Source organism: Zalophus californianus, chromosome 9, assembly GCF_009762305.2.
Source record: "Zalophus californianus isolate mZalCal1 chromosome 9, mZalCal1.pri.v2, whole genome shotgun sequence".
NCBI classification, from domain to species: Eukaryota; Metazoa; Chordata; class Mammalia; order Carnivora; family Otariidae; genus Zalophus; species Zalophus californianus.
In genome coordinates this window covers 129,396,309-129,423,942 of record NC_045603.1, presented here as the reverse complement: position 1 = coordinate 129,423,942, position 27,634 = coordinate 129,396,309, and the positions used below count along the sequence as shown (strand labels likewise).

The 27,634-nt window shown below is 45.7% G+C and overlaps 1 long non-coding RNA gene across 2 annotated transcripts; it reads right to left on the bottom strand.

Annotated features, from left to right (window-relative positions):
* Positions 1-1,898: 1,898 nt before the first annotated feature.
* Positions 1,899-18,577, bottom strand: LOC113921419. 2 transcript variants are annotated; one of them, XR_003519675.1, is made up of 6 exons: positions 18,454-18,577; positions 17,392-17,545; positions 16,392-16,482; positions 9,100-9,199; positions 7,753-7,870; positions 1,899-2,252 (listed from the first exon to the last, which is right to left on the bottom strand). It is a non-coding gene; the product is annotated as an uncharacterized LOC113921419 (long non-coding RNA). The 2 variants fall into 2 exon arrangements; XR_003519676.1 differs by having other exon boundaries at positions 18,441-18,545.
* Between the last annotated feature and the right edge of the window lie 9,057 nt (positions 18,578-27,634).

Below are 27,634 nucleotides of genomic sequence, written 5' to 3'. Positions count from 1 at the left end.
TCAAATAAATAAATAAAATCTTTAAAAAAAAAAAAAAAAAGGAGTGACTATACTACTTGGCCGTTAACACGTCTCAGTGGTCTGGGTGTTTGCTGCAAGGCTGTGTTGCTCCACAGGGGACTCTGATTCAGAATAGTACATTTTAAGAGAATTCGGGTTTTTTTGAATATTTAGTGGGTGCACACAATGGCTCTGCTAACCGTATTTGGTTCGGTTCAGTCCGACCTGAAGTTCACATTCCCTGGGCACATAGCACCTCGTGCCTAGGTGCCCCTCCTCCTGCTGTCGGCATTAGCGGTTTCTTGACACTCTGATGTTTAACGTGAGACCGCCCTCCCCCAGCCGTCTACCATCTTACTCTGATTCTCAGCACCTGCAACTCAGAATTTCTTTATTTCCTTCTTTCCTTTCCCCTCCCTCTCTTCCTTGTGCATTTTCTCACACTCTAATATAAGCTGCACGAGGGCAGGGACCTTGTCTGTCTCGTTCATGTCTGTATCCTTCCTCATGAGGACACGCCTGGCACGACGTAGGCGCCCAACGATTATTTGTGGAATGAACAAATGAATGAGCAAAAGAAAGAAGGAACGAATGAGCTCCCTGGAAGGGGAAGAAGGCTTTTTATCAGCATCTTCTGTCTTTACAGGGAGAGCTCTTCACAGTCGGCCGGAGGATTGCAAAAGGAATCGCGGCCAATGAGAAAGAATTCTTAACCACACAAGAAAGAGAATAAAGAAAGGATCCCCTTGACGAACATTCAAAAACTTCCTCCAGGAATAATTGCATCTGTTTGTGGCAAGGATTTGTGTCATGTCTGTATATTCCCATGCCTTGCACGACTGGGTGTGTAATTAAGTGTTAGAGTGTATGGACAGAATTTACAAATCTTTCTCCAGCACCCTCAGCCACTAGGAGTGACAGCGGGCTGCCGCTGAGCTCAGGGCTGGGCTTTGGGGGAGGGGTGCTCCCCAGGACAGGCACAAGGCCGCTGAGGCTCTGCCAAGGCAGTCACTGCAATGATCAGTCAGGGGTTCGGGCTGAGCATGGAAAGCAGAAAGTCCAGGTAGGAGCTAACGTGTTGCAAGAAATCAGAACATTCTGGACACTGGCATTTTCTGTGAGGTCAAAGACCAAACGCATCAGTCCCGAGAGCCAGCATGATGAAACCACAGGACCACAGAGCAGGGTGTGGTTGGTTTGAATTTCTCGGGTGGAGAATGTGCAGGCGATCATAAGATGCCGGCGTGAGTGGGAAGTGGGGTGGGTGTGAAGGTCACTGGAGGTGGGAGGTCCGGATTGTGGGGACAGTGCACTGCCCGGCTGTCTCTGCAGATACTGCCGGACCTTGGCGGGAATAGAAGTGCACAGTGCTCCCCCTGCAGGGAGCCCCACAAGGCTCGGAGATGATCTGAGACTGAAGTGTAGCAGAATACACCGCCCAAAATAAGAACAGGAGTCCAGGACATCCCACCCAAAGTGAGCCACTTTGCTCTATGGATTATTTTAAGCCCTAGGCACTTGAAAAACAGCCTATGCAGGGAGAGGCTTTCTCTGAGCTCCCCTTATCTGCTCCTCCAACAGGAAGTCGGTGTCCTAGAGCCCCTCCCTGGGAGTTCCATCCCTAGGGAAGAGTGGCTCTCATCACGGCAGGGGGCACTAAGAAGTCAAAGCCACACCCAGACTTAGTCACAAACTGTTACACTCCCATCTGTTCCTCTAGACCCCTCATCCTTCCCAATAATCACTTCCTCGCCCCTAAGAGGCCCCCTCCCCTTTCCCTATTCGGATGGTATCTGGGCCTGAGTTCTAAGTCACCTCAGAGAGATACTAATCTTTCCCCCGATGTCTCCCATGTATACCTGAGGTCTACGTGTTAATAAACCCGTTTTTCTCTTGTTCATCTTTCTTTTATTACAGAGTTCTCAGCCACAAACACAGAAGGTAGGGGAAAATTATTTTTCCTCCCCTATTAAGACCAATCATGCAAGGAACCAGAGTGAGGAGGCGGGCGGAGGAAAAAAGAGACACCAGACAGGAGAGTGTGGATGGATGCAGGCAGCGTGGGTGAGCTGGTCTGCATTCCCTGCAGTGACCGCAGCTTCTTTCCAGGATGTGAGAGGCCTGCCTCCGTCCTGCCGGTGTCCAGCGCGGCTGAGGGAGTCTCAGCTGGTTGCTCTGGGAGATGGCAGGCTTGCCCTGATGCACTGAGGTCTGAAGAAGGTAAAGGACTGGGGCCGGGAGGCTGAGCTGACCTACGAAAGGAAATGCCCCATAATAGTAAAAAGAGTAGTGAATAAATTCAGCTGTTCTCCTCAATTTCCCAAACCTCACGTCATCTGGAGTCCGAGGGGATGTGTAAACCCTTGACTCTTCCCGGAATTTTAGATGAGCAGAGAGAACAGGAAGCTTAACAACTTCAGAGAGAATAATCCAATGATTGGATTGGACTGCAATATGTTTAGAGCTACCCTCACAAAACAGAACACTGTGCAGCGCTGACAACAGGTACTTTTGCTTTTATCCGAGAACTACTATGCAGTCACCTAATAAAATATTTTAGAGGAAAGGCAGTGCAGGGAAATAAGAACTATGCGTAATAAGAACTAAACTTGTTAACGAGTTTGCAAGAGTGGACTTAAATCCCTGGACCACCTCCTGTCTGTACACTGGTAGCTCAGCTACAGTCGTTGGTGATTGTCAAAATCCCCTCCTGGATCATCCATTTAGATTCACCAGGAATGTGTCACACCAGATCCTACTGATGCAGAATCTCTGTGTTTGGAGGAGAGCAGGCATTTCCAGTTTTAACAAGTTCTTCCGCTGATTAATAGGCATTATATCAACACTAAGAACATATATTTTATATATATATATATCTCCTTTCGTCTTGCTCTATGTATTCAAAAGTGACCAAGTAGAAAATTTTCCTGTAGAGCACAATCAAGTTCTCACATTCAATTACCCTCCTCCAGTTTTGTGTTTGTTTTCTCAAGTCCTAAAGTTGCTTTTTATTTATTTATTTTTAAAGATTTTATTTATTTATTTAATTGACAGAGACAGCGAGAGAGGGAACACAAGCAGGGGGAGTGGGAGAGGGAGAAGCAGGCCTCCCGCGGAGCAGGGAGCCCGATGCGGGGCTCGATCCCAGGACCCCGGGACCACGACCTGAGCCGAAGGCCGTCGCTTAACCAACCGAGCCACCCAGGCGCCCCCTAAAGTTGCTTTTTAATAAGGGAGTAGTAATCCTAGCCCATCGAGCTCCCATTTGTTTGTTGTTTAAATGATGCTTTGATTTCACAGTCAGGCTGTGTTTATATGGCCCTTGGTGTCCTCCCAGAGAATTTTAGTAATGGTAAGAAAACGTCTCTGCCTTTCTCCTCGCTTATCCCTTCCACTGCTGGAGCATGATGTCCTAGATGTCCCCAGCGTGAGGCATCTAAGAGCCACAGAGAGGTGCACGAGACCCTGGCTAGCCTTCAAGGGCAACAGAAGCAAGTCAAAAGGCAACGCCCGGGAAAAAGGACCTTCCCCAAGGACACTTCCTGCAGAAGTTCATTTCAATAACAATGAAAACCTAGTGTGCTCCTTTCTAGACGTGTTGCGTGCGTTAATGGCTATGTATACAAGAGGGATGGCCACCGTCTCCCTGCTTAAGTTCCCGGAGGGGCAGGGATTTAAAATGAGGTCCTTGGAAGAACTGGAAATGCCATGAAGATGAACTCTATTCCTCAGAGTTGTGTACAACACCCAAAATAAAATACATGTGTAAAGCCTCCCTAATATCAACAGTAAGTTTAAATTCTACTCAATTCCATTGAGTTTTTTTGGTGTGCATGTGTCAGAAGTTGGCAACCAGTCCCGTATACAGAATGCCCGCCCTCCCCACAACGAAAAGTTGATAGCACTAGACAGCCTGACACCCAAACCCAGCGCCACTCCAACCTGCACTACCCAGTGGGTCCCCAACTTCACCAAGAAGCTCCACCTGCATCCGATTTACATTGGCCTTGCACATAGGATTTCAATCGCTGAAAGAATCCCACTCCTTTAAATTTTCTATTAAATGTTTGAAAACCATTGTCCCTAAGGTTACAGTATCTGAAACCAAGGAATGACCTTCCCAAGAAGTGGCTCATTAATGGCGGATGTAAGATATGTTCATTTCCTGTTCTGCGGTAACAAGTTACGACATCCTTAGTGACTTAAAACAACTCAAATGTATTACCTCACAGTTCTAGAGGTCAGAAGTCCAAAATGAGTTCCACTGGACTAGAATCAAGGTGTTGGCAAGACTGCATTCCTTCCAGAAGCTGTAGGGGAGAACCTATTTCCTTGCCTTTTCCAACTTGTAGAGACCACCCACATTTTTTTGGCTTGTGACTCCAGCTACCAACCACAATCCTTCAACCTCTGCTTCCTTCATTGTATCTACTCTGTCTCTGACCCTCCTGCATCCCTCTTATAAAGACACTTGTGATTATACTGGGCCCACCTGGATAATCCAGGCATCTTTTCCCATCTCACAATGCTTTGCTACATATGCAAAGTCCCTTTTGCCACGTGAGGTAACATTCACAGGTTTAGGGAACTGGATATCTTTGGGGGACCACTATTCTGCCTACCACCTGGGACCAGAACTCTGGTCTGTTGACTTCTGGCCCAGGAATCCCTACTGATCTCAGGTCCTCACTGCCCCCTCCAGCCTCTTGGGTTCCTCAGAGTCAAGGTCATCTCTGAGACTCAGAGATAGCAGCTGGGTTGCACAGAGCAGAGGATTTTCTCTTGAAGTGGTGGTTTGCCATTGTGCACACCCCATATATCCCTGGTAGTACATACCCCCCACCCATATTACCTAACTCTTCAGAAGGAAGGGGGGTTGCACCTTGGATCAAGATGTATCTTGGTGGTTCACTGAAAAGGGTTAGGGGGTAGACTCCTCATCTAGGAATGAAGATAGTTCTGCTCACCTTCTGGTGTAGTTCTTAGGAGCCTGAGTACGGTGGGATGAAACACCCCAATATCGACAAGTCCCTGGGAGTGACCAAGGGCTGGTACAAATGTGCATTGCCCACGTTGATCAGAAACCAAGAAACAAGGGAATCAGAAGAGGAGGGAAGGAGATGCAAGCTGAACTGACAGCCTGGGGAGGTCCTCGTGAGGCCAGGACAAGAGAGACAGCGCCTACAGGGACAGGGAAGGGCTGGTACCCGGCACTGCCTGACAGCGGAGTCACCTTGACCTATCAGTCAGAACCCCTTAGCCAAGGCGTCTTGGCTAGAGAAGAAACAGAAGGGCCCTCTGTCCAGAAAACACACACCAGGCATCCTGCAAGCCTCAGGGGTCTTGCCCAGGGCTCCTCCCCCTTCCCACTGCAGGAACGAGAGAATTCCAGTGGTTTTACACTTTGGCTCCTAGACGAGCTGTGGGCCTCAGAGAGGAGGAGCCAGGCAGCAGCAGGAGACAGAGAGGCATTAGCTGGGATCAGGAATCAAACCTCACCCTGCCTCCCCAGCACCAAGCAAACTAACAGGAGTAACCGTCGTGCCCAAGGCCAGACTATCCTGATAGCATGGAGTCTCCTGAGAAACCCAGCTGAGGAAGGTTTAATGATAACTAGAAATGAATGATGCAGATTCTACAAATGAAGACAAGTGATCTTCTAATCTAGGAGGGGGGTATTCAACTGAAAGGGCCTCCTCATTCCAGGGGCCGGCTTCATGGGCGTGTGAGGGGGCGGTTCCTCAGGGCCCTGAGCTCAGAAGGACCTCACATTTGGCTTAACGTCTGCCATCACCCTCTTGCACTTGTTAATCATTTCTGAGCAAGCGGCCCCTCATTTCCATCTTGCACTGGGCCCTGCAAATCACATAGCAGGTCCTACAAGTATATTGTACTTGTGATTACGTAGGACTCAGAGTTAAGACAAAAACAAAATGCTCAGAGTCTCAACTTACAAGGCAGATACCTAATCTATTCATTAAATCAGACAAAACTCAGCAGAGAAGTCTCTCCCACCCTCCCCCCATCCTCCAGCCCCAACCCTGGCACACACATAACCCCAGGCTTCCCCTGGCCCAACGGACTGTGCCAAACTGTAGTTCCATCCCGTGCGGGTGGGACCAGGCCATCATTTGGAGAAGCTGCAGCGTATTTTGCTGCATTGCAGGGAAATAATTTAGGACTCAGCTGACAGGCTTATATACATTTTTTACCATGGTTCAATCAACTCAAGAGAAGAGCCAAACTTCAAAATGAGTTTGAACATTTAGAAGTTAAGTTCTCTAACAGACTCAACCATTACCACCAGAATAAGATTTAAAAATCAAAGAGGAGGGATGCCTGGGCTCAGTCAGTTAAGCGTCTGCCTTCAGCTCGGGTCATGATCCCGAGGTCCTGGGATCGAGCCCCGCATCGGGCTCCCTGCTCAGTGGGGAGCCTGCTTCTCCCTCTCCCTCGGCTGTGCCCCCCACTTGTGCACTCTCTCTCCGTGCCAAATAAATAAATAGAATCCTTAAAAAAAAAAAAAACGAAGAGGAAAGGGAGACCACACTACACAAAAAGGTGAAGGGAACTTTCCTGATAAGGTGGCTATTTGAGTGAGGTTCAAGGAGGTTTAAGTGACCGCATCTAGGACGTGGCCTGCACATAACAGATGCTAACTAAATAACTGTAATCCCCCTTTTCTCTTCAAAAACCCTCTTTGTACACTCTTCTCTTCTTCCAGTCTTGCCAAGTAAGTCACAACCCTAAGTGGCATCCGCCCTTCTGTGTACCTCAACATCCCAAATTCGTATGTTGGGGTCCTAACTCCCAGGACCTCAGAATGTGCCTGTATTTGGAGACAGGGCCTTTAAAGAGGTAATTATAATAAAATAAGGTCCTATGGTGGGCTCTCATCCGACATGACTGGTGTCCTTACAAGAAGCGATGAGGACATAGACAGGAACAGAGGGAAGACCAAGTGAGGACACAGGGAGAAGACAACTGTCTAAAGCCAAGGAGAAAAAAAGGCCTCCGAAGAACCCAAACCTGTCAACACCTTGATCTTGGACTTCCAGCTTTCAGAGTTGCGGGGAAATAAAATTCTGTTGTTTAAGACACCCAGGATGAGGTAGGTACTTTGTTACGGCAGCCTGAGCAGAATCATAGAGCTAACATCATCAGAACTGTGGTTCTTGCACAGAGGCAAGCCTAGTCTGCCCAGAGCAAGAAGATACCTGAAAGAGGGTAAAAGACATGTATCATATGACCTCACTGATAACGAGGAATTCTTAATCTCAGGAAACAAACGGAGGGTTGCTGGAGTGGGGGTGGGGTGGGAGGGATGGGGTGGCTGGTGATAGACATTGGGGAGGGTATGTGCTATGGTGAGCGCTGTGAATTGTGCAAGACTGTTGAATCACAGACCTGTACCTCTGAAACAAATAATGCAACATATGTTAAGAAAAAAAAAGAAGAAGCAGATAGCAGGAGGGGAAGAATGAAGGGGAGTAAGTCGGAGGGGGAGACGGACCATAAGAGACGATGGACTCTGAAAAACAAACTGAGGGTTCTAGAGGGGAGGGGGGTGGGGGGACGGGTTAGCCTGGTGATGGGTATTAAAGAGGGCACGTTCTGCATGGAGCACTGGGTGTTATGCACAAACAATGAATCATGGAACACTACATCAAAAACTAATGATGTAATGTATGGTGATTAACATAACAATAAAAATTATTAAAAAAAAAAAGAAGAAGAAGAAGAAGAAGATACCTGAAAGGGGGTAGCACTACTCTTCAGGAATCTGGTGCTTGGATGCCTCCCACAGATATTCAGCCAGGTGTCTCTTCTGGGGATTCACAGCCTCCTGGTAGACAGAAGCCACTGTACTCTGTGGAAGGAAAGAAGGTGACTATTTGGGTGTCATCAGTCACTCAGGCTAGCCCAGTGTACCAAACTGTTCACATACTTCTGGGCCCTGTTCTAACCTCAAGAGAAGACTTTTCTTAGTTTTCATCGTCTTTGCCCTGAGCAGCAAAACACACATGGAGTCAGTCTTCCGCCCAATGTCTGGGCTGAATTAGCACCATTAGCACCCAAAGTCTTTACACTGCCGGCCTAATCACATGGGACCAGAACTCTGGTCTGTTGACTTCTGGCCCAGGAATCCCTACTGATCTCAGGTCCTCACTGCCCCCTCCAGCCTCTTGGGCTCCTCAGAGTCAAGGTCATCTCTGAGACTCAGAGATAGCAGCTGGGTTACACACATGGGCTTTACTTGTGTTCCCTAAGGAAATTACAGGCCAAGAGTTGGAGATGGAGGATGTGTGTTACCATCTGGGTATTTCTAATTCCTGGCAGAATTATATGGTACCATGAAATAGGGCTCAAGTTATTCCTATTCTGGTAGGAATAACCAGAAGACCTTATTATACCATTCCTAATACCATTTCCACCAAGTTCTCTCATTGCCAGCACCATGTTAGGCACATCACAAACATTTTTTTTCTCCCAAGGCAGATTTCCATAACACAGAGGACCCAGCCTGCATCAAAAAAAAGCACCAAGGATCAGGCCCATGTATTTAGGGTGTCAGGGAAAGAGCTTTTCCAGGTGATTAAATGCTTTGCCCATCACATGTCAACTGCTTCTCACTAGATATACACCTATGTACCTGGATTGTTAGGTACATAGTAACTCCTATCTCCTGAGCCCTCTCCAACATATATTATTCAGTAATAATATAGTTTTTAACTAATTTATTTACATATACCTTGTCTTGTTCTGAAAAGTATTTAAGGCAACTCTTAGATGGATATATTGCATATGGCAAAATAGCATATAGCATTGATTCAATATGCACTGAGCACTTCCTTTGTTTCAGGCACTGTGCCAGGTGCTGGAGAAACAGTAGGAAATGAAAGACGTAAGATCTCTATATTTATCTGCATACACAATTTCTGGAGCTCCTCGTTTCTTCCTGTGGATTCAAGTTACTACCGGGTGTAATTTAATCTTAGCTTAAAGGACTTCTTTTACTTATTTATTATAGGGAACATCTGCTAGCAACAAATTCTCTTGGCGATTTTTGGGTAATATCTAAGGATATGTTTATTTTACCTTCGTTTTCATTAATAGTTTTGCCGGATATAGAGATCTTGATTGACACTTGTTTGAAAGCAGAGCATTCTGAAGCTGGGATTCCAGTGCCTCTGGTCTCCTTTGAATGAGAAATCAGCCATTAATAGTTTTGTCCTGTATTTGATGACTTGTCTTCCTCTTGCTCTTTTCAGGATTACTTCTTTGTCTTTGCCTTTAAGCAGTTTATGATGTGTCCAGATGTGGTTCTCTTTGTGTTTATTATGTGGGAATTCATTGAGCTTTTGGGCCTGTGGGTTAATGCTATTCATCAGATTTGGAATTAAAAAAAAAAAGATTTTATTTATTTATTATTTATTTGACAGAGAAAGAGAGAGCACAAGCAGAGAGTGGTAGAGGGAGAGGGAGAAGCAGGCTCCCTGCTGAGCAGAGACCCTGATATGGGGCTCGATCCCAGGACCTGAGATCATGACCTGAGCCGAAGGCAGAGGCTTAACCGACTGAGCCACCCAGGCGCCCCAGATTTGGAAATTATTTTCAGGTATTTTCCACTCTTTTCTCATCTCCTTCTGAGACTCCCATTACATGTATTTTGGTGTGTTTAATATTATCCCACATCTCAAAAGCTCTGTTTCTTCAATCTTTTTCCTGTGTGTTGTCCAGATTGTGTAATTTCTACTGATTTATCTCACGTTCATTGATTCTTTTTTCTGCCGTCCTGTATCTGCTCCTGAGCCTAATAGTGAATTTTTCATTTGATTATTGTACTTTTCAGTATTCCAGTATTTCCATGTGGTCCGTTTTTATAGATTTTATTTCTCTGTTGAGATTCCATATTTATTGAGTCATTGTGCCATATTTTCCTTAAATTTTTAAAGATTTTATTTATTTTTGTGAGAGAGAGAGAGGGAGAGTGTGCAAGCACAGGGGGCAGGGGCAGAGGGAGAAGCAGACTCTCCGCTGAGCAGGGAGCCCGATGTGGGACTCGATCCCAGGACCCTGGGATCGTGACCTCAGCCGAAGGCAGATGCTCAACCGAGTGAGCCACCCAGGTGCCTGTTCCTTTAATTTTTAAAATATGGTTTCCCTTATTTCCTTGAACCTGTTTAAAATAACTGTTTTGAAGCCTTTATCTGCTAAATTCAACATCTGGGCCCACTCAGAGTCAATTTCTATTCACTGCCTTTTTTTTTTTTCTGAGTATGAGTCACATTTTGCTGTGTTTGCATGTCTTGCAATTTATTTTGTGTGTGTGTGAAAACCACATGTTTCAGGTAATATTTGTTTTAGGTAATATTTTAGTAACTCTGGGTTCTGATTTCTCTTCCTGAGGGTTTTATTTTATACTGGTCTACACTTGAATGGCAGAACCTCTCTTGCCCACGTTTGCGTAGTTACTGATGTCTGTGTATAGGTTTCTTTCTATTTTTATTTCTTAGCCTGATCTCCTAGGGGTCACCCTGTGCCTGTGTGGCTTAATGGTCAGCCGGTGAATTTGGGCAGAGGTTTTTCTCAAATACCACAGGCCTGTACAGCTTCCATCCCTGCACACAGATGTGTGTGAGGGTTGGGGATAGCATCTGATGGTTAGCCAGTCCTAAGTTGCCCTGGTTTTCACTTTCTATTGGGCTCTCTGGGGTGCACATGCACATAGCTTCCCAGGCAGCCAGGAATGTGTGAAAGCCCATCTCAGCTCCCCCATTCCAAGATTTTCTGCTAAATTTATGGCTGGCCTGCTGCTTACCCCAACCAGGAGCACATTCTCACACCTGCAGAGCCGTGAGTTTTCCCCATTAGTTTCCTGCTGAGTTCTCTGTTACTGTCCACACTGCAGGTTTTTGCCCTCTGCCCAAAATTGATGTGCTCCCTTTGGCAGCAAACTTGCTTAATTTTTTCTTTTCCTGGTCAGCCTCTTGCTGATAAAACTGGGGAAAACTGGGAAAGAGAGCAGGGATAGTAGCAGACAAGACAAAAAGGCTACAGACCCCCACTGTTCTTTCCCGAAGCTCTAGCTATTTTTCATGAGGAAATGCTTCTCAATTTGTTATCTGCCTTTGGCCAATTTCCAGGGCCCAGAAACAGCTGGGGGGTTTTTTGTTTTTTATTTTGGTGGGGTTTTTTTTCCTTTCCCCCCCCCTTTTTTTTTCCTCCAGTTTTCTACTTGTTCTGTGGGGAGAGGATTTGCTGGACCTTACCATGCTACCATAGCTGGCAGTTTGGCCTCTGAAGTGCTTTTTTTTTTTCTTTTTTAAAGATTAAATGTGATGGGGCATGAAGTTCCCACCCCTAAAGTCCTACACTTATTTTGCCTCACTAATTTAAATTATCTGCCTGACCCTTGAAGGCATCTGAGCTTATGAATTATGGAGCTCAGGGTTGCACCTAGATAATGTCCTAAAAGTGTAATGGAATATTCAAATACTGTTAATCTTTCCACAAACATCTGCCTTATTAAGGGGCCTATGCGCTAGATCCTCTGAGATAGAAACCATTCAACAGAAGGTCCGTGTCCTCAAGGCCCCTAAACTCCTGGGAGAAATGAGGAGCACAAAACAAAGAGATAACTCACTTTGTAATGCCTGGAGTATACAACACACTCAAGAATGTTCTCTGTAGGCTGGGAAAGACAAGAAATGATTTCTCAAGTTAATGACATACAGACCCTTCACGTGGTTTGGAAGGTTTCTTTTCAATTACTAAATATTACTTAGGTACTTTTACCTAGGCACTTGGAATGAAATTGCTTCAGTCAGAGAGAATAAATTGGTGCATCCTAATGAAGAAAGAAGCATCTGGGGTGCTGAATATTATGGAGGGCTAGAGGTCATCTTGCTGGTGGTGATGGAGAGTGGGTGGTGCATAGAATCACGAGCCAGCCTCAGATTCTAGTCCTACCTCCACAACTCCTCCGCTGTGAGACTTTGGGCACCTCATCTATCATTTTAAGAAATCAGTCCCTGCATCTGTAGAATGAGGAAGAGGTGAGGAAAAGGAAAGTTTTAGTTTAAATATTCTGTGAATCTGAGGGAAAAGAAGATAGCCTTTTTCCTATAGTCTCTAGAAGATCCTCTCTTTGTTCTTGGATATGGTAAGGATTGGTCACCAGATTTGCCCAAAGCAATAATCTCCAGAATGATTAAGTAGGGTTCCTGAAGGCTTCTGAGTTTATTTTAGTAAAATGTTTTGAAAACCTGATGAAAGTTATGACATCTTTATCCGGGGGTGGGGTGAGGAGCGTTACTCATAGATGCACAAATTGTTGCATATAATCTCAGGGAATTCACACAACACTAGAAGCCCAGGTTAAGGACTCCTGAGAGAAAACAATAAACAAGAAACCAAAAAAAGCCTCAAATTCTTGGATTCAACTCTGGCTGTTGTAGGCTTCTCATTCTTTTTAGAACAAAGTAAAACAAAAGTGAAGGTCTGCATTAAAAACTGACCTACAAAAATCTGCTCTGGAAAATGAAAATTGTTCATCGCTGAGAAAGGCAGACTAGAGAATAAGAAATCCTCTCTCCTAGCAGACTCCCCAGGCCAAAGGAGGAATGGAAAATTAAAGGCATTAATATTTATCACAGCAAAAGAAGGAAAAACTGCAGGAAATGATTAGTAAGACTGCAATAGCAATGAAAACCAAAGACAGGAAACTGGAATGGGAGGTTTATCTCATTAGTTAATTTGAATGCAAAACTACAGGGGAGTATTTGGGCTGACTGCCTCAAGGGAGCTTTTAATCCTTCCATAGAAAGAGTACACGAGAGTCACTAAGGCTCTGTCACCTGCCTTCTCTTTTTGCCCTCTTCCTTTGGGAAAATGGAGAAAGAATTTCGCTAGGTTTAGCCAGCATTTTTTTTGTTTAAACTCCTAGAACATTTATGTTTGGTGTTCATTTTGAAATCTAGGTTAGATCATGTTACAGAGAACCGCCCAAGGACGAAGGTGTAAACGTGTCTGATAGAGACCTACCCTGAGACTAGAAGAGGCAGAGCCCACTGGTTTCATGTTTAATGCTGCGCACACTGCACAGAGCTGGAGGGTCGAAGGTCGGGGGTTACCAAGTATCCAGGGGAGGGGCTCTCACAGTCCCAGGTAATACTGTCATTATCTGCTCCCAGTGCTAGAGCGGCATTTACGGGTTCCCTTAGTCACTCGGCAGGGAGAATGGCATCAGATGCAGAAGGACAGAATCCACAGTGCTTACGGACTTTGGGAGCAAAAGATAAAATGCAACAGTCCGTGTATTCTCCTCTTGCAGGGCTGTGCCTTTGCCATTCAGAAGGCTGGCGAAGCAAGCAACATCTGAGCACAGTGAGAACGGTCTGGTGGAGGTGGATGGTGCCACACAGGAGAGCTTCCCGAGGGTTTTCAGGTCATCTCTGTTCCGTCCCCCAATACCATGATTTGTGGATCAGATACAGGGCATCAGTCCATTTTAGGCAGCTCACTTAGAAGTTTCAGAGCCTCTACATGGATATTGTAGTAAAGACCACCAGTGTTCCTCAAGTTTCCATCCGCCTCATTCATTTGTCTTTAGTTTTCCACCAGTCACTGATAGGATAATCAATGGTAAGGCTAGATAAAGTCTCCCTAACACATATGTGCACACCCATCTGCCCACCTGAGCTTCACTTGAATGTCTAATCGGGCATCACAAATTTAACAAGTCCAACACAGAACTCTTGAGTCTCTCCCCAAACTTGCTCCTCCTCCAAGTGTTCCTAAGGGAAAAACTTGGAAGCACCATGATTCCTCTTGTTGTCTCCCATCGCACATCCTACCCACGTCCCCTGACAGATTCTAGGCTCCATTTTGGGGGTCTGACCACCTTTCGCTCTCCCTACTGCTATAGCAAAGTCAAGGCCACTGTTTGTCTCACCTGGAATAATGCAACGGCCTCCTAACTGGCCTCCCTGGGTCCACCTTTACTCTACACACCATTCTCCACATAGCAACAGTGATTCTTTGAATGCTAAGTCAGATCCTAACACTCCCTGTTCAAAATCCTCCAAATGTATCCCATCTCTCTCTGAATTTAGTCAGTCCTTGCTATAGCTTATGAGGCTGTGTTCCTAGCTGCCTTTCTGACACCCTCTCCCTCACCCCCTACACTCTGGGCCACCAGCCTTCATGTTGTTCCCAGAGCACTCCAAGCTCACTCTTACCTCAGGACCTTTGCACATACTGTTCCCCCTGCCTGGAGAGCTCTTCCCAAATCCTTCAATATCTGCAAGGCTCACCTCCTCACCTTCCTTCACATATCTGCTCAAATGTCATCTCATCAGAGATGCCTTCCCCGCCATGCTGCCGAAAATGACAGCACATTTTGGTCTTTCCCTTAAGCTTCTTTACTTTTTTTCCTGGCACACATCATTACCTAATATTACTATATATCCTTTGTTTAAGAAAAAATTTCTTTGTGAGTGGCAATTTTTGTCTTGTTTCCCCACTATATCTCAAGGACCAAGAATGTGTCTGGCATATCATAGACATTCAATAAATATTTTTTGAATGAATGTTATTGGTTATTCTGCCTAAATGGGTGTATAATGGTAATAACTGTTTTCTTTTTTTTATAATGAAATATCATACATACGAAAGTGCGTATAATGCATATGTACAATTTATTTTATTTTATTTATTTATATTTTTAAGTAGGCTTCACGCCCCACACAGAGCCCCTTGCAGGGCTCAAACTCACGACCCTGAGATTAAGACCTGAGCTGAGATCAAGAGTCAGATGCCTAACCAACTGAGCCACCCAGGCACCCCTGCATATGTACAATTTAAAGAATAAGTGGATACCCATGTATTACCAGGAGGTATGTCAACGGTATCTTCCGAAGTATCAAAATAGATTTTATACCAAGTCCAAGTCCAAGTCCAAAATTCTTTCATATTATGAACCATTAGGACTTTCTTTGATGTAAGTATCAGAAAAGCTAACTCAACCTGGCTTAGACAATAAGGAGATTTGTCATTTGAAGTCTTACCAAAGAAAGAAAGAAAGAAAGAAAGAACAAAGTATCCAGAGGTAGGGGGAGCTTTAGGCAATGGTTAATCCAGTGCTTCGAAGATGTCACCACAGTATTGTTTCAATTCTTCCTTCATCCTGCCTTCGCTGGTATCACCCTCATCCTAAAGCTAACTCACTAATGGTGACAAGATGACTGTGGATAGATCCAGGCTATATGGTTTATTCCATGTCCCAGAAAGAGCAGGTGCTTTTATCAAGGTATCCTAAGCTAGAGATGCTGAGAGCACTCTGACTGGACCTTCCTGAGTCCATTGCTCACCTCTGGACCAACCACATGCCTAGGGGAATGCAATGTGCTGATTGGCTTAGCTGGGCTCAAGGGCTCCAAACGTGGAGCCCCTAGTAGAAATCAGGAGCTACTGGAAAGGCAGTAATGCAAGCTGGGATGGTATTCACGAATATCCACTGTACCACTATTCACCAAAGACCTCCTAACACCTGGAGTTCAAAGTCAATTTTATCTAGTTGTAGACATATTCTAACAAGCTTGGTGTCTGCTCTCCCAGGCCACAGCAAGTGGGAGAGACTCGAAGTACACAGATGGACAAAAATAGACAACGGCACCAAGTAGACACAATATTCCAAAAAGTATGATCATTTAGCCACAAGGGGAAAACACACACACACACACACACACACACACACACACACACACACACACACACTGGCTCATTGATGACAGGACTGATTTACACCTTAGCGCAACAGTAATATTACGATGACCCTATATCCAGTGGACAATGACTAGGAAGAAAAAAGGATGTTTGATGGATTTGGAAGAGATTCTATCAAAACAAGAACTATTACAAAGAGAACACTCAGAGAGATACATTTTAGTTCTCCCAAATGAAGCGAACTAAATGAACTGCTCTCAGCTATAATTATCAAAAATTATAGTGAGATGAGAGCCATCCTTTCCACGGGTTTTGGGAATTTCTCCCTATTCCAGACCTGTTATTAAAAGAAAATCATAACAATTTAATGAGCAAAATGAATGGTTGGTTTTTGTTTTGTTTTGTTTTTTCATAAAAAGCAAGAAACAGTCCTTTTCACACTCAAAAGTTTAAAGGGGGGATCTTAAGCTTCAGGTCACTATCTTTCCCACTTCTAGTAAAAAGTATGTTGGAGCTAAGTACTTACCAACAGTTACTGAGAACCTGAATTTATTGCAGCTCAAATGTCCCTGACAGCATTTTGAGCAAAGAGGCAGTAGGTTAGCATGGCTCACGGGTTTGCACATGGAGAAATCAAGACGCAAACCAATGAAATAACTCACTTCTGGGGCTCTCTGGGTCCACTTCATGGCAGAACTTCCAATGCCGGCCCAACTCCTAGTTATGTTGGGTTGCTGATTTTGTTTTAAGGTACTAAAAATAAAAGAGACAGGAATTGGGACATCTGGGCGGCTCAGTCAGTTAAGCGTCCGACTCTTGATTTTGGCTCAGATCATGATCTCAGGGTCATGAGGTTGAGCCCTATTGGGCTCCACAATGGGCGTAAAGCCTGCTTAAGATTCTCTCTCTCTCTCTCCCTCTCTAAAAAAAGAGAGAGAGAGAGATGAATCAAGATGTGAGACTAACAAGGAGACAGGACTCCATGTGGGGACTCCATATGGGGGGATGTTGTTCCATTTGAAATTCAGTGTGGCCTCCTACAAGTCCACAATCTTCTTCTTCTTCTTCTTCTTTTTTTTTTTTTGCATATTGTCCTTCTTCACTGAGGCAACCTTAATTAAGAATAGAAATAGCAGGCTGTTCCCCAAGTGATACAATCTGAGCGCCACTTAGGAAGGGCCTTTACTCTAAATTCTCCACCACCACGGTGAAGCTCTATCAGTAGAGATTACTGGCGTTGGGGTGGGGGTGGGGGGACAGAGTACTGCTCCACCTTCAGGGGTCCCCCCAAATAAACGGTGTATATTCCCGAGAGACATGATAAGACCTTGGGCAGGGAGAAACAAGCCGGGCTGTAAGAAAGAGAAGGGTGTGTGGAACCCAAGGAGGGAAAGCAGAGTTAGACTGGTTTGTTACTTTTACCCTCGTCCAGTCTTACTTAACAATTATCCTTCATTCCCCCCCCCCGTTCTGAGTCTTTCTCCCTAATCTGGAACACTCCACTTAAGCTGTCACTCCAGAGCAATCCTCCAGTCTCCGACCCTTCCCTCCCTTTCCCGGGCCTTGTTCCTGCTTCCGGGACGGCACGCCTCGTCAGCCCTGTGTGGGTCTGCCTGGGGACCACAACAAAGTCCCTCACACTGGGAAGCTGAAATCACGAACATCTATTCTCTCACTGTTCCGGAGGCTGCAAGTCTGAGATCAAGGTGCGGCCGGCATTGCTTCCTTCTGATGCTGCTCTCCTGGGCTCTCCTTGGCCGCCTTCTCCCTGAGTCTCTCCACGTGGTGGGTCTCTGTATCTGGGTCCTGATCTCTTCTAATAAGGACAGCAGTGACAATGGATTAGGGTCCATCCTAATGACCTCATTTTTTAAAAAGATTTTATTAATTTATTTGACAGAGTGAGAGGGAGAAGCAGGCTCCCCCACAGAGCAAGGAGCTGGAGGTGGGACTTGAACCCAGGACCCTGGGATCATGACCTGAGGCGAAGGCAGACGCTTAAGCGACTGAGCCGCCCAAGCGCCCCCCTAATGACCTCATTTTAACTTAATTACCCTGCTAAAGGCCATCTCCAAATTCAGGCACATTCTGAGGTACCGGGGATAAGAGCTTCACACAGGAATTTGGGGGAACACAAATCAGCCCACAACGATACCTGACTTTAAAGAGTCCCCTCAAAGTCCCTCGGCTCCTTGCCTGAAACACTGCCCCGGAATCCGTTTCAAATTTATCGTAACAGGTTTCTTTGAGGCAGGATTTTCTAGACTGACACCCTCCCACCCCCCACTGAAAACATTAGGCAGGACACAGTGTGTTTACATTTAGAGGCCAACCCCAAAGGCAACTTGTGGGTTTGTCTGTTTGTTTTGTCAGAATTACAACTGGGTTCTGTGTGTACGCCAAATTGCCCCCACGGAACAACTCTGTCTGGACCTGGCCTCTTCGGTGATAGGCACACTAGGATTTCCGAGCAGCTGTGGCCCCAGGTGGGGAGCTGCCTCCCACCAGCATCAGCCAGACCAGGGCAGCTAGCGGGAAACGAAGGCATTCCAGAATTAAGGGGGAAAACTGCACCACCACTGAAAGAAAAACAAAGGCTCTTGTTTCCTCCCCAGCTTGCCTCCCGGGGATTACAGGGGTTTCAAACTGGCAGCATCAGCCCAGATCTTTGATCGAGGCCATCCCTCCGGCTCTGGTTCAGGTTTCCTCACCTGGGTTGCATACCTTTCCAAAAGGACGGCCTTTCGTCAGGTTTGCCCTGAGTCAACGAGCACAGACCAGAGGTATCTGCGGAACGGCATCAGTCTGGGGCTCCCTTTCTCAGCTATGTGACTACACCCTGATTCAGATAAACAGCCTCTCGTTGCCCCCCCTCACCCCACCCCAGGCCTCAGCCCTCCACCCTGGCCACTGGGCTTGGGTTCAGAGTCCAGGCCTCCTGTTTGAACTGGAGCAGTCCCACACACCGACCCTGAGTCAGGGCCTCACACAGCAGTTCCCAGGCAGCCTCCAGAGTTCACACAGCCTTAACGTACCCAAGAAAGAAGGCTTCCCTCTGAAAGAAAGGAGTGAAATCTCTTTTTTGGAAACCCTGAAAAGTAGGCAAGAGGCTCCTCTTTTGGAGCTGGAGGATGTGTGACTCCGCAGTGGCCAGCCTCCCCGAGCCCGGTGTCATCCTTGGATCTGGGCCCCTGCTGAGCACCGGTGGATCTCAACGGGGACTCGTCATCCGGACCCCGAAGCCTGTCCCTCAGTCGTGACTGCTCTGGAGACTGTGACCTTTCCCGCACTCGGCGCCCGGGGTTTGGGGATTTAGCTGCTCTAAGAATACTGGCCAGGCACTTGGCTTGCAGCCAGTCACCCACTGGTCATATCGCATTCTCTGAGGATGCTAAGGCTCTGGCCCATTCCCTGAGCTCCTGGGGGCCCTCTTAAGGTGGCAGTACACATCAATGACGCAGAATCCAGCACATCTTGCTGGACTCTCCCCTTGTGTCCTTTCCTCCAGTGCCCATCAGACTCGCCGCCTCTGATACCAGTCACCACCCGGCTCCCTTGCGTTTGCTCACCAGGCTTCTGCCCCCAGTGCTTGGCCCCCGAGCCCCTTCCTTACGCCCTTCCACTTGGTTTCACCTCCTCCAAATCAGCTTCATTTTTGAAACTTGAGTTTCAACCTGAGTTCATTCCTTGTGGCAGGTGCTAAGGGGAATGAACGTTTGGCCCTGGCTACAGAGAGCTGGGAGATCCGTGGGGGGTGCTCAGAAACAGCGCCACGGCCGGGCAGAACATCCCAGGCACTGTGAAAAGAGAAAGAGGGAGAAAAGAGGTGGTCGAGCTGTTTGGGGGCACAGTCAGGAAATCTCCACGGAGGAGGCGGTGCTTAAGCTGAGGTCTTGGACAGGCCAGGATGGGGGCAATCCCTACAAAGTGGGGGAGCAGGGGCAGCACAGAAAGCTAGAGATTTGAGGGAAGAGGGGATTGGGGGGTCCGACAGAGGAATGTCGCGCTGACGAGCCTGGCTGAACCCGGTGAGCCACTGAGTGTGTGAGTAGGACCCACGGTGACGAGTATTTACCAGGCAGCAGTAACACCTCACCTCAGGCTTCCTTCCAACTTGACTGCGTAGGAACAACAAAGGAACTGAGTCATTATTACAACTGCAAGATCCCCACGTTCTTTTATGTCAAGCTTCTGGGTCCTGTTCCATTCACAAAAACCAAAAAAATAGAATTCAGTGGCCTCATATTCATCCCGAGGCTCCCACGAGAAAAGTTAGAAGCTCACTTGTGCCAAGTCAGCAAAGCTCGGGGACAGGGGTGGGGGGCCTCCCTGCCCTTCTCCTGCCCCTCTGAAAGCCAGGGGACCTCGGGCCTTCTCACCTCAACCTCTTTCCTCATCCGTTCTGACTCCGAGGCGAAGTGGGTCATCACTTCACAGTCTTGAAGTGGCTGCCAAGAAGGCTCCTTCCCTGGAGAAGAGTTTCTGCTGCTCCTGCAAGGCGAGCCCTGGAGACATGGAAAGCCCTGGAGGTGGCGCACAGAGCTCTCAGGGGATAGCGATCAGACCCCAGGAGGGTGGTCACCCACAGGCTGGTGCTGAAATGTCACACGGCCTTGGCACACACCGATCCTCCTGTTTCAGTTGCTAGATACTTTTTCACTGCCTTAAACATACCCAGCCAATGCCACCCTACGGGTATCTCTTCGCTGGGCAAAAGGACAAAGGCTATGTATTTTTAAAATACGTTTAAATATCCTTTCTTCCAGCCCCAATCTTTGGGGCTTTTATGGCTTATTATCTGAAATCTATTTTGCAAAAAATCATAGCGTTTCAACCTTACTGCCTTGTTTTAGTAACACATTGCCTTTATAGAAACTGTGTCCGGCAGCGTCCCTGAATTGGCAAAGGGTTTTTTTGTTTGTTTGTTTGTTTGTTTGTTTGTTTGAAGAAGGCTACAGATTGGGGATCAGGAACCATGTTCTCTGGTTCTCTTGGAACTTCAGTTTCTCTGTCATCTAGTTAATGAATTAGTGTCTGAAAAACATTTTAAGACTGAGTCCTGAAAACCACTATAGGTCCAGAGCTATAAAAGTAGCTCATCTTAAGCAATAAAAGTATTCTTCTGTGTAACCCAGATTATTTTTTTTTTAAGAATTTACTTATTTATCAGAGAAAGAGAGAAAGAGAGGGCACATGAGCAGAGGGAGGGGCAGAGGGAGAGAGAGAGTGGAAGCAGACTCCCTGCTGAGCACGGAGCCCGACATGAGGCTCAATCCCAGGACCCTGACATCATGACCTGAGCCAAAACTAAGAGTGGGAGTCTTAACGGACTGAGCCACCCAGGCGCCCCTCAAGAAACCTTTTAGTAAATGCACTTATGAAATGAAAAATTATTTGGCCCTCCTAGAAATGTTTCAAATATTTGGAATTTCTTGACACAATTTTTTTTAACAGAGTAGAAGTTAAAATGGCTTATTCTTTATCACGTCATCCCACTTATTAAATTAGATGACTCCTTCCTTACTAGTATATCCTATTTAGCTCTGGAGTCAGATCTTAATTGCTTAAACTATTCAATTTATGAATCTAACCAGGCCTGTTTCTCTTCGGAGCTCATAAGCGCCTCTTCCCAGGAGAGGAAGGGGAAGAGAAAGTCAATGAAAATTAAATGACTTAATTTTGCTCTTTCTAGTAAATTTGGGAAATGAGCTGATGAAAGACAAAACTCAAACCTATTGCGGAGTTGTGTGTACAGGAGGGTCCCCTTATCCATAGGAACATGTTCCAAGACCCCCCAATGGATGACAAATCAGGGGTAGTACCAAACCCTATATATACTATGTTGTTTTCATTTTCCTCCTTTGTCCTCTTGCCCACAACTGTGATAGAGTTTAATTTATAAATTAGGCAGGTAAGAGATTAACAACAACAACTAATAATTAAATGGAACAATTACAATGACATGCTGTGATAAAAGTTCTGTTAATGTGATCCCTCTCTCTCTCGCAAAATATCTTCTGTGCTGTCCTCAGCCTTCTTCTTGTGATGGAGCGAGATGATAACATGCCTACGCGATGCGATGAAGTAGGTGAATGACGTAGGCATTGTGACACAGCATGAGGCTACTAGCGACCTTCTGACCATAGGTCAGAAGGAGGATCATCTGCTTTTGGACCACCTTGAGTGCACATAACGGAGAGAGGAGAACTGCTATGTATCTATTAGCCCTTCGATCCTCAAAATGTTGCTTGGAAATGGTCATATTTAAATACCCCATTGAGAACAATTATTCTCCCACCATAATACAAGTTTTGCAAGGATGGTCCATGTATTCTTCCTGGGAGAGCCAGAGACAGAAGCGAACTCTGTTCTCCAGCCAGATCTTCTCCTCATCACCTGCACTCTCTTTTTGTCACCCCTGCCAGTCTGGCTAAGGGCTTCCATGTGAAACTGAAGCAACATGTGAAGTTGGGCAAGATGATGAAGTCTATGCAACGTGAATCCTGTAGCATTATCTCTTTGCAGCTTCTGGGGTTTTGCTTGAATGCAGGGCTTCAGGTGGGAAGACATGATGCTTTCCTTATGTTAGCTTTACTCGTGGAATTATTCTGCTTTAGATTTACTTGATATATGGAAGCAAAGAATCTTTTCTTTATATATATATATATATATACACATATATTTAAGATTTTGTTTTTTATCTGACAGAGAGAGAGACGGTGAGAGAGGGAACACAGCAGAGGGAGTGGGAGAGGGAGAAGCAGGCTTCCCGCAGAGCAGGGAGCCCGAAGCGGGGCTCGATCCCAGGACCCTGGGATCATGACCCGAGCCGAAGGCAGACGCTCAACGACTGAACCACCCAGAAGCCCCGCAAAGAATCTTTTCATAATTATGTAATGGTACTTTGTATTTGGCATTGAGCAATTCTTTATGGAATCCTTAAGGAAAATGCTGGAATCTTTCCATCAAAATCTTAGTGGATTTTTGTGCAGTTCTCACCCTTTCTTTAGCTGGGAAATGTAGCTTCTGTTTTTTGTTGTCCCTCTTAGTACCTCCTCAGCTGACTCCCCTCAGATGAATATTGAATAAGGTAAGATTTCCCAATTTCTGATGCTTATTACTATTCCTTAAACTCTCATAAAGGTCACACTTTTCCCCAATACTAATTTGAAACCTTGAAAATAGTCAGCAGCAGGAGCACAAATCCCTCAGCTGGATTTATAGAGAGAACATACATCCACCAGGCCCACTCTTCCTTTTGGGAAGAACTCACAAAGGCAGTTCCTATGAAAAGCAGAGTGCAACAGAATTCTCACTAGGACACTTACTACGTGAGGGAGTTTGAGCAAGCCATGGAACCCTGTTGAGCCTCAGGTTCCTTATCTGTAAAATGGGAAGACTGATACCTTCTAAGACCGTTATGAGAATTAAACGTGTGTGAATGAGTTCTGTAAACTATGAAAGATGATATTAAGATATACAGCAACATTATTACTTATGCCCCTGGAATGTGAGAAAGAGGGTCTCCAGGACTTTTAATAAAGAGCTTCAGAAAGAAGATTAGGTCCAAGAGAGAAGATAAGCAGCCCAAGAAGGAAGCTAAGAGGTGAGGGCAGCTAGAGCAACACACAGAGCTGGTCCCATGCGTGCTCGAGCCTCTGTGAAGAATAGGCACCTGATGCCACAGGGCGACATCCTGTTTGTGAACATTATATAATCCAAGAATCTCCATGGCCTCCCATTTCTTAAGGTCACTGTTTTACTTAATATCAAAATTAATGACTTAGGTTGCCATAATGGCAGAGTCTAGAATACCTTCCTCTATTTCTCTAAACATATTCAATGGCATGGGGCTTTGCTTTCTTACCCACATCTCTGCTGACCTCTGAATCCAAACCATTACACCCAGCTCCATTTTACTTCTCTTTGCTTTCCTGAAAATCATGAGCTATGACCCTTTTCATTCCCCCCAAAGAACCACTGGAGTTAGGAGGTTTGGGGGTAGCAGAGGGAATGCCACACAATTAGCAAACACGTCAAACTTCACTGTCAGACATTGCTCTCCCAAAGTCCCATCATTCCCACATACAGAACGTTCTATGTCTGTGTCTCTCCAGAGGCCCTGCTCTTCCATCATGTCGTTAGCTAGCTCTCCCCGCTTCCCACCCCTCTTGACCCTTCCATTTCCTCCTTTAGGATCCTGATTTCCTTGAGATGCCAGTGGATTACTCCTTTTTTCATATCAGGCAGAATGATTTAGCTGTGTGTGTGCATCTATACTTCTCCCATCTCAAGCAGTCTAAGGCGGGAGGTTGGCCTTTCACAACCAAGATAGGGTGATGGATCGTGAATGAATTTAATGAATGAGATGCCTGGCGCACAATTTAAAACAAGGTTCCCAAATGAAACCAGAGTAGACACTCAGCTTGTTAAGTGGAACAAATAATGCCCAGAGGGGGAGGTTTTTCAGGTCATCGCTATAGAAGTAATATGTGAGGTCAGGCTGATGAATATCTTTGCCCAAGGAAAGCAGTGTGGACTCTGCTGATGACTCAACTTTGGGAAAAATACTTCAATTTAATGGATGATCCCAACTGTCAGATATTGAAAGCCAGGGTGGGAACCAAGAGAACACAGCTTAGGAATAGTTGTGGGATTAGAACCCAGATGGTAAAGATTTAAGAAATGAATGGGACATGAAATGATGAAGGCCACACATATGTGTATCCTGTTACATTCTTATGTGAATCATTTTCAAAGTTAGTACGTATTTAAAAAAAAAAAGCCAAGGGGTGCCTGGGTGGCTCAGTTGTTAAGCATCTGCCTTCGGCTCGGGTCATGATCCTGGGACCCTGGGATCGAGCCCCGCATCGGGCTCCCTGCTCAGCGGGAAGCCTGCTTCTCCCTCTCCCACTCCCCCTGCTTGTGTTCCCTCTCTCGCTGTGTCTCTCTCTGTCAACTAAAAAAATAAATTAATTAATTAAAAAAAATAAAAATAAAAAATTAAAAAAAGCCAAGGTGGGGGAGATATTTTTCACCTATTTCTTTGTTCCTATGACTGGTTTATTCAGGAGTCTCAATGTGTTGGGGCATAAGCGTGAATCAATTTTATTGCTGTCAGTATCTGCCCCCAACTGTTCTCTGTGAAATTCCCATTCCCCACAGATCAGCAGTACATCAGGGATCAGACTGGCTGGTTTAATAACCTCCCTAACAGTTTTAGTTATTAAACCGGTCTCATTTTTGTTTTTAACATTCAGTTCTAATTATTACAAACAACAACAAACATAAAACAACAAGGGCTGGTGAGGATGTGAAGAAACTGGAACTCTCATACACACGGCTGGTGGGAATGTACCATGGCGCAGCCCCTGTGGAAAGCAATATGGTGGTTCCTCAAAACGTCAAACATAGAATCACTTTATGATTCAGCAATTCCACTTCTGGGTGAATACACAAAACCATTCAAAGCAGATGTTTGAACAGATACTTGTGCACCCGTGATCACTGCAGCCTTATTCACAATAGCCCAAAGGTGGAAGCAACACAAGAGTCTATAGACAGATGAACAAATAAACAAAATGTGGTCTATCCATACAATGGAATATTATTCAGCCTTAAGAAGGAAGGAATTTCTAATACATGTTTCAACATGAATGAAATTGAAAACTTACTCTAAGTGAAAGAAGCCAGACAAAAAAGACAAATGTTGTATGATTCCATGTATATGAAGTACCCAGACCAGACAAATTTATAGAGACAGAAAGGATGGTGGTTGCCAGAGGCTGGGAGAGGGCAGAATAGGGAGTTAGTGTTTAATGGGGATAAAGTTTCAGCTTGGGAAGATGAAAAGGTCCTGGAGATGGATAGTGGTGATGGTTGTACAACACTGGGAATGTACTTAATGCCGATAAATTGTACTTTTAACAATGATTTAAGTGATACATTTAAAAAATAAAATGATAAATTTTATGTTATGTATATTTTACCACAATAAAAAAATTTAGTCCTAGGCACTTAAAAACTTCCATCTCAAACTCAGTTGCCTGGCTCATTGGCGCCCTGGCAGGCAGCTTACCCCGTGTCTGCCTCTCAGATTATTTCTGCGTTCCTTCAGGTAGAGCCCCAGAAACTGAAAGGTCCCCTTCCATACAGTTTGAGGGTCTTGGAGATCTGGGGTGGGTGGAGCTGCCCCATCTTACTTCCAGGCTCACTGTGCTTCCCAGTCCTTCAAACCCCGGTACAGTGACCCCTCCTGTGAAATCTCCCACCTGGAAGCGGGCACAAGTCTTCCAAGTCTGTGTCCAAATCTCAGCGGGAAAGAGGTCCTGTGCCATGCTCCTCAAATGCTTGCTACGACCTTTCCCCACTCAGCTCCTTGTGGCCTGAGGGTAATGTGGGGTGTACACCTTAGCAAGAGTCCATATCCCCATCCTGCTGAACTCCAATCTTTTTTTTTTTTTGAGAGACAGAGAGAGAGAGAGAATCTTTTTTTTTTTAATTTTTTTATTGTTATGTTAATCACCATATATTACATCATTAGTTTTTGGTGCAGTGTTCCATGATTCATTGTTTGTTCATAACACCCAGTGCTCCATGCAGAACGTGCCCTCCTCAATACCCATCACCAGGCTAACCCATCCCCCTACCCCCCTCCCCTCTAGAACCCTCAGTTTGTTTTTCAGAGTCCATCATCTCTCATGGTTCGTCTCCCCCTCTGACATACTCCCCTTTTCTTCCTCTCCTGTTATCTTCTTCTTTTTCTTTTTTCTTAAAATATGTTGCGTTATTTGTTTCAGAAGTACAGATCTGTGATTCAACAGTCTTGCACAATTCACAGCGCTCACCGTAGCACATACTCTCCCCAATGTCTATCACCCAGCCACCCCATCCCTCCCACCCCCAACCACTCCAGTAACACTCAGTTTCTTTCCTGAGATTAAGAATTCCTCATATCAGTGAGGTCATATGATACATGTCTTTCTCTGATTGACTTATTTCACTCAGCATAACACCCTCCAGTTCCATCCACGTCGTTGCAAATGGCAAGATCTCATTCCTTTTGATGGCTGCATAATATTCCATTGTGTATATATACCACTTCTTCTTTATCCATTCATCTGTTGATGGGCATCTTGGCTCTTTCCACAGTTTGGCTATGGTGGACATTGCTGCTATAAACATTGGGGTACACGTACCCCTTCGGGTCCCTACATTTGTATCTTTGGGGTAAATACCCAGTAGTGCAATTGCTGGATCGAACGGTAGCTCTAATTTCAACTGTTTGAGGAACCTCCACACTGTTTTCCAGAGTGGTTGCACCAGCTTGCATTCCCACCAACAGTGTAGGAGGGTTCCCCTTGAGAGAGAGAGAATCTTAAGCAGGCTCCATGCTCAGTGTGGAGCCCGACGGGGGGCTCAGTCTCATGACCCTGAGATCATGACCTGAGCTGAACCCAGGGGTTAGAAGCTTTACTGATTGAGCCACCCAGGCGCCCCTTGAACTCCAATCTCTATGAGTGATTGTCTTCGGACTCTCCCCCATGCTTGGCTGTGGGAATTAGAGGAACCCCTTCTCCTTTGTACGAGGCAGAATTCTGAGATGCACCCCCCAAGACTGCAGCTTCCTGGTGTCCCATCCTTGCATAATCCTCTTCCCTCAAGAATCAGTGGAACCCGTGAACATGATGGGAAGTCGCCACTGTGATTACGTTACATTATGTGGCAAAAGGGATTCTACAGATGTGAAGTCCCTAATTAGTTGACTTGGAGATAATTAGAGGAAAGACTGCCTTGGGTGGATACAAAAGGAATATATCTCCCCTCCCCTCCCCGACAGAGGGCAGAGAACAGCCTCCCACCATGAATACTAACTGCGCCCCCACAAAGCTTAGGACCCTCAAGC